Below are 11,655 nucleotides of genomic sequence, written 5' to 3'. Positions count from 1 at the left end.
TAACCAGTGCATCTGTAGCAACAAATGGCCCAGCATCGTCCTTGTCCTTAGACAAAATCTGAGAATTGGTCATAGCCACAAGAATCTGGACTACCACGGCGTCTTAGGCTAATGAGATCTACATCTAAGGTCTTGCCCATCAAAGTACCAATGGCCCAAAGACCCCAAAAATGGCGCACCGTGTGAGGAACGCCCTCAACATGGAGCCAAATCTGGTGAAGCTCGAGCTTATGAGGGACCTCCTGCGTCCTCCAGGCGGTGACAGTCACCTGGGCATTCACTGACGGCACATTCATCTGAATTCCATCAATCCTATCCAAATCCTCGAAAGACGGAAAGCTAACAAGGTAAGTATCGGCCCCGTCTTGAATAGCCTCCCACTTCCACTGGTCATGTACCGGACATGTCCTAGCAATCTGACTCTCGACAACACTAGCTGGTACCATCAACCCACTGACCTGAACTCTGGCGATCGGAGACTGTGTCGGCGCCAAGTGATCCTTCACCACTCTGTTTGGCAGCTGGGGGAAGTAAGTCTCCTCAGCACCCACTCCTGAGACAAAATCATTGGGCTTGGGGAGTTTTAGAACCGGGCACTGCAATGTTGGATGAGCAATGTTGTCACAAATATAGCAGTAATGTTGGACCGTGCAATCCTTCGCGGCATGTGTATCCACCGCACACTTTCAGCATCAGACCCCTTTCTTACCCTTGCTCTTGGTCACTGTAGGATCCACCTGCACAACAGACATGGGGGCCCCCCTGAGGAGGGACACCGACAGTAGTAGGCCCCTGTGGCACCTGAGTGTTCTGTGGCTTCACAGACTACTGCAATTGCCTCTGCTCATACAAATTCACATGTTGCTGTTGAATAGGTTGATGCAGAAAATGTTGCTGAACCTGCATGTGCTGAGAGGGAGGGTGAAAACCATGTTGAAAAGATTCCCCGACATATTGCTGCTGCTGTTGCGGCTTCTTCTTCTTTTTGCATTTCTGGACCGGTTGTGCCGCAATCCCTCCTGGATAGAACAGCGAAGGGACGGACACCCCGGGCGGCGAAGCCCCATACATAGTGGCAGGTCAAGTGCCCGGCATGGCCATAGCCGGGAGCCTGGTTCACACCGTAACTGTAGACCGGCGCCGGTCCTCGTTGATGAAGAGGTGGGCCGGAGAAGCCCGGCGCCTGAGCCGGAGGGCATGAGGGAGTGGAGGTCCCCCCCACGACCGGAGAGGGATGAGGGTTCGTCCCTCCCGATACAGCGGCGCCATACTGGAGGAGGCACACTCGCCATGGGGTTCTGATGCGCCGCCGCAACTTCCGCGTAGGAACGGGCAACCTCGGCGCCAGGAGGTGGTGTTGGAGACGTATGCGGCCTCGGCAAGGGGAACGATGACCTAGCGGTGACGATCGAAGCACCTTGGACAGCAGACGAGGACGACGACGCTGCAGTCGGAGGCGTGGAGCTGATCGATCTATGATGCGTAGGTTTATTCCAAAGAGCCCACGTCCTTTTACGAAGAAAGGCCCAAGAAAACCCCAGGCCCGGCTCCAACGTTGCATGCATGTGCCTGTTCCCCGGAGACGCAGCTCGAGTTTGAACGTCCGTAGAGATCGGCCCTGACCACGGCTCCTGCTCCACTTCAGATCTCGGGGATCCCACGACTGCCGGTGAGTCCCTCCGCCCTGCCGGAGACAACACCCGTGTGGCTGAATCGAGGAATTGCCCTAGCAGAGGAGAAGGCGTTGATATGTCTCCAACGTATCTATAATTTTTTATTGTTTCATGCTATATTATATTCTGTTTTGAATATTACTGGGCTTTATTATACACTTTTATATTATTTTTAGGACTAACCTATTAATTGGAGGCCCAACCCAAAATTATTGTTTTTTTGCCTATTTTAGAGTTTCGCAGAAAAAAAATATCAAACGGAGTCCAAACGGAATGAAACTTTCGGAAACGTGATTTTTGGAACGAACGTGATCCAGAAGACTTGGACCCTACGTCAAGACATCAACCAGGAGGCCACGAGGTGGGGGGTGCGCCTACTGATGTCTACTATACAACCTTCTTCTTGCAGACGTTGTTGGGCCTCCAAGTGCAGAGGTTTGTAGGACAGTAGCAAATTTCCCTCAAGTGGATGACCTAAGGTTTATCAATCCACAGGAGGCGTAGGATGAAGATGGTCTCTCTCAAGCAACCCTGCAACCAAATAACAAAGAGTCTCTTGTGTCCCCAACACTCCCAATACAATGGTAAATTGTATAGGTGCACTAGTTCGGCGAAGAGATGGTGATACAAGTGCAATATGGATAGTAGATAAAGGTATTTGTAATCTGAAATTATAAAAACAGCAAGATGACTAATGATAAAAGTGAGCATAAACGGTATTCAATGCGTTGAAACAAGGCCTAGGGTTCATACTTTCACTAGTGCAAGTCCTTTCAATAATAATAACATAATTGGATCATATAACTATCCCTCAACATGCAACAAAGAGTCACTCCAAAGTCACTAATAGCGGAGAACAAACGAAGAGATTATGGTAGGGTACGAAACCACCTCAAAGTTATTCTTTCTAATCAATCCGTTGGGCCATTCCTATAAGTGTCACAAACAGCCCTAAAGTTCGTACTAGAATAACACCTTAAAACACAAATCAACCAAAACCCTAACGTCACCTAGATACTCCAATGTCACCTCAAGTATCCATGGATATGATTATACGATATGCATCACACAATCTCAGATTCATCTATTCAACCAACACATAGAACCTCAAAGAGTGCCCCAAAGTTTCTACCGGAGAATCACGGCGAAAACCTGTGCCAACCCCTATGCATAGGTTCATCGGCGGAACCCGCAAGTTGATCACCAAAACATACATCAAGTGAATCACGCGGTATCCCATTGTCACCACAGATACGCACGACAAGACATACATCAAGTGTTCTCAAATCTTTAAAGACTCAATCCGATAAGATAACTTCAAAGGGAAAACCCAATTCATTACAAGAGAGTAGAGGGGGGAAGAAACATCATAGGATCCAAATATAATAGCAAAGCTCGCGATACATCAAGATCGTATCACCTCAAGAACACGAGAGAGAGAGGGAGGGAGAGAGAGATCAAACACATAGCTACTGGTACATACCCTCAGCCCCGAGGGAGAACTACTCCCTCCTCGTCATGGAGAGCATCGGGATGATCAAGATAGCCACCGGAGAGGGATTCCCCCTCCGGCAGGGTGCTGGAACGGGTCTAGATTGGTTTTCGGTGGCTACGGAGGCTTCTAGCGGTGGAACTCCCGATCTATTGTGCTCCCCGATGTTTTTAGGGTATATGGAGATATATAGGCGGAAGAAGTACCTCAGGAGGGCCACGAGGGGCCCACGAGGGTGGAGGGCGCGCTCTCCTTCCTCGTGGCCTCCTTGAAGCTTCCCTTATGTGCACTTCAAGTCTTCTGGGCTTCTTTCCTTCCAAAAATGAGTTCCGTGAAGTTTTAGGTTAATTGGACTCCGTTTGATTTTCCTTTTCTTCGAAACGCTAAAATAATGTAAAAACAGAAACTGACACTGGGCTTTGGTTTAATAGGTTAGTCCCAAAAATCATATAAAATAACATATAAATGCATATAAAACATCCAAGGTTGATAATATAATAGCATGTAACAATCAAAAATTATAGATACGTTGGAGACGTATCAGCATCCCCAAGCTTAATTCCTGCTCGTCCTCGAGTAGGTAAATGATAAAAAGAAATTTTTTGATGTGGAATGCTACCTAACATATTCATCCATGTAATTCTCTTTATTGTGGCAAGAATATTCAGATCCATAAGATTCAAGACAAAAGTTTAATATTGACATGAAAACAATAATACTTCAAGCATACTAACTAAGCAATCATGTCTTCTCAAAATAACATGGCCAAAGAAAGCTATCCCTACAAAATCATATAGTCTGGCTATGCTCCATCTTCACCACACAAAATATTTAAATCATGCACAACCCCGATGACAAGCCAAGCAATTGTTTCATACTTTCGATGTTCTCAAACTTTTTCAATGTTCACGCAATACATGAGCGTGAGCCATGAACATAGCACTATAGGTGGAATAGAATGGTGGTTGTGGAGAAGACAAAAAGGGAGAAGATAGTCTCACATCAACTAGGCGTATCAACGGGCTATGGAGATGCCCATCAATAGATATCAATGTGAGTCAGTAGGGATTGCCATGCAACGGATGCACTAGAGCAATAAGTGTATGAAAGCTCAAAAAAAACTAAGTGGGTGTGCATCCAACTTGCTTGCTCACGAAGACCTAGGGCATTTTGAGGAAGCCCATCATTGGAATATAGAAGCCAAGTTCTATAATGAAAGATTTCCACTAGTATATGAAAGTGACAACATAGGAGACTCTCTATCATGAAGATCATGGTGCTACTTTGAAGCACAAGTGTGGTAAAAGGATAGTAGCATTGCCCCTTCTCTCTTTTTCTCTCATTTTTTAATTTTTTTTATATTTTTATTTGGGCCTTTCTTTTTTTATGGCCTCTTTTTTTTTCTTTTTTATTTGGGCTTCTTTGGCCTCTTTTATTTATTTATTTTCGTCCGGAGTCTCATCCCGACTTATGGGGGAATCATAGTCTCCATCATCCTTTCCTCACTGGGGCAATGCTCTAATAATGATGATCATCACATTTTTATTTACTTACAACTCAAGAATTACAACTCGATACTTAGAACAAGATATGACTCTATATGAATGCCTCCGGCTGTGTACCGGGATGTGCAATGACTCATGAGTGACATGTATGAAAAATTATGAATGGTGGCTTTGCCACAAATACGATGTCAACTACATGATCATGCAAAGCAATATGACAATGATGAAGCGTGTCATAATAAACGGAACAGTGGAAAGTTGCATGGCAATATATTTCGGAATGGCTATGGAAATGCTATAATAGGTAGGTATGGTGGCTGTTTTGAGGAAGATATATGGTGGGTTTATGATACCGGCGAAAGGTGCATGGTATTAGAGAGGCTAGCAATGGTGGAAGGGTGAGAATGCGTATAATCCATGGACTCAACATTAGTCATAAAGAACTCACATAATTATTGCAAAAATATATTAGTTATCGAAACAAAGTATTACGCGCATGCTCCTAGGGGGATAGATTGGTAGGAAAAGACCATCGCTGGTCCTTGACCGCCACTCATAAGGAAGACAATCAATAAATAAATTATGCTCTGACTTCATCACACAACGGTTCACCATACGTGCATGCTACGGGAATCACAAACTTCAATACAAGTATTTCTCAAATTCACAACTACTCAACTATCATGACTCTAATATCACCATCTCCATATCTCAAAACAATTATCAAGTATCAAACTTCTCTTAGTATTCAAAGCACTTTATATGAAAGTTTTTATTATATCCCTCTTGGATGCCCATCATATTAGGACTAAATTCATAACCAAAGCAAACTACCATGCTGTTTAGAGAATCTCAAAATGATATAAGTGAAGCATGAGAGTTCATCTATTTCTTCAAAATAAAACTACCACCATGATCTAAAAAGATATAAGTGAAGCACTAGAGCAACAAAAAACTACTCCGAAAGATATAAGTGAAGATCAATGAGTAGTCGAATAATTATGCAGCTATGTGAAGACTCTCTAACATTTAATAATTTAAGATCTTGGTATTTTATTCAAACAGAAAGAAAAACTAAATAAAACAAAATGATGCTCCAAGCAAAACACATATCATGTGGCGAATAAAAATATAGCTCCAAGTAAAGTTACCGATGAACGAAGACGAAAGAGGGGATGCCTCCCGGGGCATCCCCAAGCTTAGAATCTTGGTTGTCCTTGAATATTACCTTGGGGTGCCTTGGGCATCCCCAAGCTTAGGCTCGTGCCACTCCTTATTCCATAGTCCATCGAATCTTTACCCAAAACTTGAAAACTTCACAACACAAAACTTAACAGAAAACTCGTAAGCTCCGTTAGCGAAAGAAAACAAAACACCACTTCAAGGTACTGTAATGAACTCATTCTTTATTTATATTGGTGTTAAACCTACTGTATTCCAACTTCTCTATGGTTTATAAACTCTTTTACTAGCCATAGATTCATCAAACTAAGCAAACAACACACGAAAAACAGAATCTGTCAAAAACAGAATAGTCTGTAGTAATCTGAATCAAACGTATACTTCTGAAACTCATAAAATTCTCAAATAAATTGCCGGACCTGAGGAATTTATCTATTAATCATCTGCAAAACGAATTAACTAAATATCACTCTCCAAATAAAAATGGCAGCAATTCTTGTGAGCGCTAAAGTCTCTGTTTTTTTACAGCATGATCGCAAAGACTTTCGCCAAGTCTTCCCAAAGGTTCTACTTGGCACAAACACTAATTAAAAGCATAAAACCACATATAAACAGAGGCTAGATGAATTATTTATTACTAAACAGGAACAAAAAACAAGTAATAAAAATAAAGTTGGGTTACCTCCCAACAAGCGCTATCGTTTTACGCCCCTAGGCTAGGCATGATGATTTCAATGATGCTCACATAAAAGATAAAAATTGAAACATAAAGAGAGTATCATGAAGAATATGACTAGCACATTTAAGTCTAACCCACTTCCTATGCATAGGGATTTTGTGAGCAAATAACTTGTGGGAACAATAATCAACTAGCATAGGAGGGCAAAACAAGCATAACTTCAAAACTTTAAGCAAATAGAGAGGAAACTTGATATTATTGCAATTCCTACAAGCATATGTTCCTCCCTCATAATAATTTTCAGTAGCATAATGAATGAATTCAACAATATAACCAGCACCTAAAGTATTCTTTTCATGATCTACAAGCATAGAAATTTTATTACTCTTCCACATAAGCAAAATTCTTCTCATTCGGGATAGTGGGAGTATCATAAGAGACTTGAATACTATAAATTGTTTCCACATTAAAAGAGTAATATTCAGAAAAATGGTAATCATAATCATGACAAGTTTTATAAATATAATCATCACTAATTTTTATAGCATAAGTTTCATCACAATAATCATCATAAGTAGCAACTTTGTTCTCATCATAATCAATTGAAACCTCTTCCAAGATAGTGGAATCATTACTAAATAAAGTCATGATCTCTCCAAATCCACTTTCAACAATATAATCATGATAAGTAGGAGGCATGCTATCATCATTATAAATTTGAATATCAATACTTGGGAGACTAAAAATACCATATTCATTAAACATAGCATCCCCAAGCTTGGGACAAACATTAATTGCAGCAAATATATTCTCAAAAACATCATCTTCATCAAACATAGCATCCCTAAGCTTGGGCCTTTTCATATCATAAGCATAATCACTCTCATCATTAATAGAATGGATAGCACCAATAGTATAGCAATTATCATATTCTTCCAAGCAATTGCCAAAAAGATTTTCAAGATCATAAGAAGTATCATTATCTTCCACAATTATATTTTCATGAGGCACAATAGTAATAGGAGCAGCATTATTTGGGAGAGATATCTTTTTACCTCTCTTCCTTTCTATTTTCTTCTTCTTCACCACATCATGTGTGGCTTCAATCCTCTTTTTGGAGCTCCTTATTAATGAGATTGGCTGAATAGGAGGCTCTTCCTCGTTACCTGATTCACCATAAGAAATAATAGGAGGGTATTGGGAAATCTCTTCCCTTTCACTAGTATTCCCTTCATCTTCTATTTGTTTTCTTTTCTCTATGTAGTTGGTAATATAAGGATTTTCAATACAATTCACCGCACAATATAAGGATTTGGAATACCCTCAGTTATGCGTTTCATTTCCTCATACCCCAAAAGAAGACTAAGCTCTTTATGATGCTCAAGGGTAATCAAATTATCACAATTTTTGGATACGATTCGGTCATGAAACAATTGGCATTGGAGATTTAAATGACCATGTTCATTGCAAAGTTCATAAGGGGCGCGAAAAATATTGAATTTTTCAGCACAATCATCAAGACTTTCTTGCAACAATTTAGTTTCTAAGTACTTATGCCTCTTGCAATATCTATCTTCTCTATTTGGTGTGTACTTACAAACCCAATGTACTCCACAAAAATTGACATGTTTATAGGAGACATTTTCATCATAACTAGTGCAATCATCATAATTCGTACTAACAACATTGCAATCATGCTCATCATTCACATATTTAGTGCCAAACATTTTATAGATTTCTTCTTCTAGCACTTGAGCACAATTATCCCTTCCATCATACTTACGAAAGATATTAAAAAGATGAAGCGTATGAGACAAACTCAATTCCATTTTTTATTGTAATTTTTTTATAAACTAAACTAGTGATGAAACAAGAAACTAAAAGACTCGATTGCAAGATCTAAAGATATACCTTCAAGCGCTAACCTCCCCGGCAACGGCGCCAGAAAAGAGCTTGATTTCTACTACACAAACTTCTTCTTGTAGACGTTGTTGGGCCTCCAAGTGCAGAGGTTTGTAGGACAGTAGCAAATTTCCCTCAAGTGGATGACCTAAGGTTTATCAATCCACAGGAGGCGTAGGATGAAGATGGTCTCTCTCAAGCAACCCTGCAACCAAATAACAAAGAGTCTCTTGTGTCCCCAACACACCCAATACAATGGTAAATTGTATAGGTGCACTAGTTCGGCGAAGAGATGGTGATACAAGTGCAATATGGATAGTAGATAAAGGTATTTGTAATCTGAAATTATAAAAACAGCAAGGTAACTAATGATAAAAGTGAGCATAAACGGTATTGCAATGCGTTGAAACAAGGCCTAGGGTTCATACTTTCACTAGTGCAAGTCCTCTCAACAATAATAACATAATTGGATCATATAACTATCCCTCAACATGCAACAAAGATTCACTCCAAAGTCACTAATAGTGGAGAACAAACGAAGAGATTATGGTAGGGTACGAAACCACCTCAAAGTTATTCTTTCTAATCAATCTGTTGGGCCATTCCTATAAGTGTCACAAACAGCCCTAAAGTTCGTACTAGAATAACACCTTAAGACACAAATCAACCAAAACCCTAATGTCACCTAGATACTCCAATGTCACCTCAAGTATCCGTGGGTATGATTATACGATATGCATCACACAATCTCAGATTCATCTATTCAACCAACACATAGAACCTCAAAGAGTGCCCCAAAGTTTGTACCAGAGAATCACGACAAAAACGTGTGCCAACCCCTATGCATAGGTTCATGGGCGGAACGCGCAAGTCGATCACCAAAACATACATCAAGTGAATCACGAGGTACCCCATTGTCACCACAGATAAGCACAGCAAGACATACATCAAGTGTTCTCAAATCTTCAAAGACTCAATCCGATAAGATAACTTCAAAGGGGAAACCCAATTCATTACAAGAGAGTAGAGGGGGGAAGAAACATCATAGGATCCAAATATAATAGCAAAGCTCGCAATACATCAAGATCGTATCACCTCAAGAACACGAGAGAGAGAGAGAGATCAAACACATAGCTACTGGTACATACCCTCAGCCCCGAGGGAGAACTACTCCCTCCTTGTCATGGAGAGCACCGGGATGATGAAGATTGCCACCGGAGAGGGATTCCCCCTCCGGCAGGGTGCCGGAACGGGTCTAGATTGGTTTTCGGTGGCTACGGAGGCTTCTGGCAGCGGAACTCCTGATCTATTGTACTCCCCGATGTTTTTAGGGTATATGGAGATATATAGGCAGAAGAAGTATGTCAGGGGGTTCACGAGGGGCCCACGAGGGTGGAGGGTGCGCTCTAGGGGGGTGGGCGCGCCCTCCTACCTCGTGGCCTCCTCCAAGCTTCCCATACGTGCACTTCAAGTCTTCTGGGCTTCTTTCCTTCCAAAAATGAGTTCTGTGAAGTTTCAGGTCAATTGGACTCCATTTGATTTTCATTTTCTTCGAAACCCTAAAACAAGGTAAAAACATAAACTGACACTGGGCTCTGGGTTAGTAGGTTAGTCCCAAAAATCATATAAAATAGCATATAAATGCATATAAATCATCCATGGTTGATAATATAATAGCATGGAACAATCAAAAATTATAGATACGTTGGAGACGTATCACCTACCCCCCCCCCCAGGCGCGTGATACGTCTCCAACGTATCTATAATTTTTGATTGCTCCATGCTATATTATATACTGTTTTGGACATTATTGGGCTTTATTATCCACTTTTATATTATTTTTGGGACTAACCTATTAACCGGAGGCCCAGCCCAGAATTGCTGTTTTTTGCCTGTTTTAGGGTTTCGAAGAAAAGGAATATCAAACGGAGTCCAAACGGAATGAAACCTTTGGGAACGTGATTTTCTCACCGAATACAACTCAGGAGACTTGGACCCTACGTCAAGCCAATTAACAGGAGGCCATGAGGTAGGGAGGTGCGCCTGCCCCCCAGGCGCGCCCCCACCCTCGTGGGCCCCCTGTTGCTCCACCGACGTACTTCTTCCTCCTATACATATCCACGTACCCCCAAACGATCAGATACAGAGCCAAAAACCTAATTCCACCACCGCAACTTTCTATATCCACGAGATCCCATCTTGGGGCCTATTCCAGAGCTCGGCCGGAGGGGGCATCGATCACGGAGGGCTTCTACATCATCATCCAAGCCCCTCCGATGAAGTGTGAGTAGTTTACTTCAGACCTACGGGTCCATAGTCAGTAGCTAGATGGCTTCTTCTCTCTTTTTGGATCTCAATACAATGTTCTCTCCCTCTCTCGTGGAGATCTATTCGATGTAATCTTCTTTTTGCGGTGTGTTTGTTGAGACCGATGAATTGTGGGTTTATGATCAAGTCTATCTATGAATAATATTTGAATCTTATCTGAATTCTTTTATGTATGATTGGTTATCTTTGCAAGTCTCTTCGAACTATCAGTTTGGTTTGGCCTACTAGATTGGTTGTTCTTGCCATGGGAGAAGTGCTTAGCTTTGGGTTCGATCTCGCGGTGTCCTTTCCCAGTGATAGAAGGGGCAGCAAGGCACGTATTGTATCGTTGCCATCGAGGATAACAAGATGGGGTTTTATCATATTGCATGAAACTATCCCTCTACATCATGTCATCTTGCTTAAGGCATTACTCTGTTTTTAACTTAATACTCTAGATGCATGCTGGAAAGCGGTCGATGAGTGGAGTAATAGTAGTAGATGCAGGCAGGAGTCAGTCTACTTGTCTCGGACGTGATGCCTACATACATGATCATACCTAGGTATTCTCATAACTATGCTTAATTCTGTCAATTGCTCAACAGTAATTTGTTCACCCACCGTGGAATACTTATGCTGTTGAGAGAAGCCACTAGTGAAACCTATGGCCCCCGGGTCTCTTTCTCATCATATCAATCTCCATCACTTTATTATTGCTTTACTTTTTACTTTGCCCTTTTACTTTTCACTTTGCATCTCTATACCAAAAGACCAAAAATATTATTTATCATCTCTATCAGATCTCACTTTCGTAAGTGACTGTGAAGGGATTGACAACCCCTAAGCGCGTTGGTTGCGTTGAGCTATTGTTTTTGTGTAGGTACGAGGGACATTTTCCGTAGCCTCCTACTGGAT

Source organism: Triticum urartu, chromosome 2, assembly GCF_003073215.2.
Source record: "Triticum urartu cultivar G1812 chromosome 2, Tu2.1, whole genome shotgun sequence".
Taxonomy (NCBI): Eukaryota; Viridiplantae; Streptophyta; class Magnoliopsida; order Poales; family Poaceae; genus Triticum; species Triticum urartu.
The sequence above is the reverse complement of the archived record's forward strand: the minus strand, read 5'-3'. Positions refer to the sequence as shown.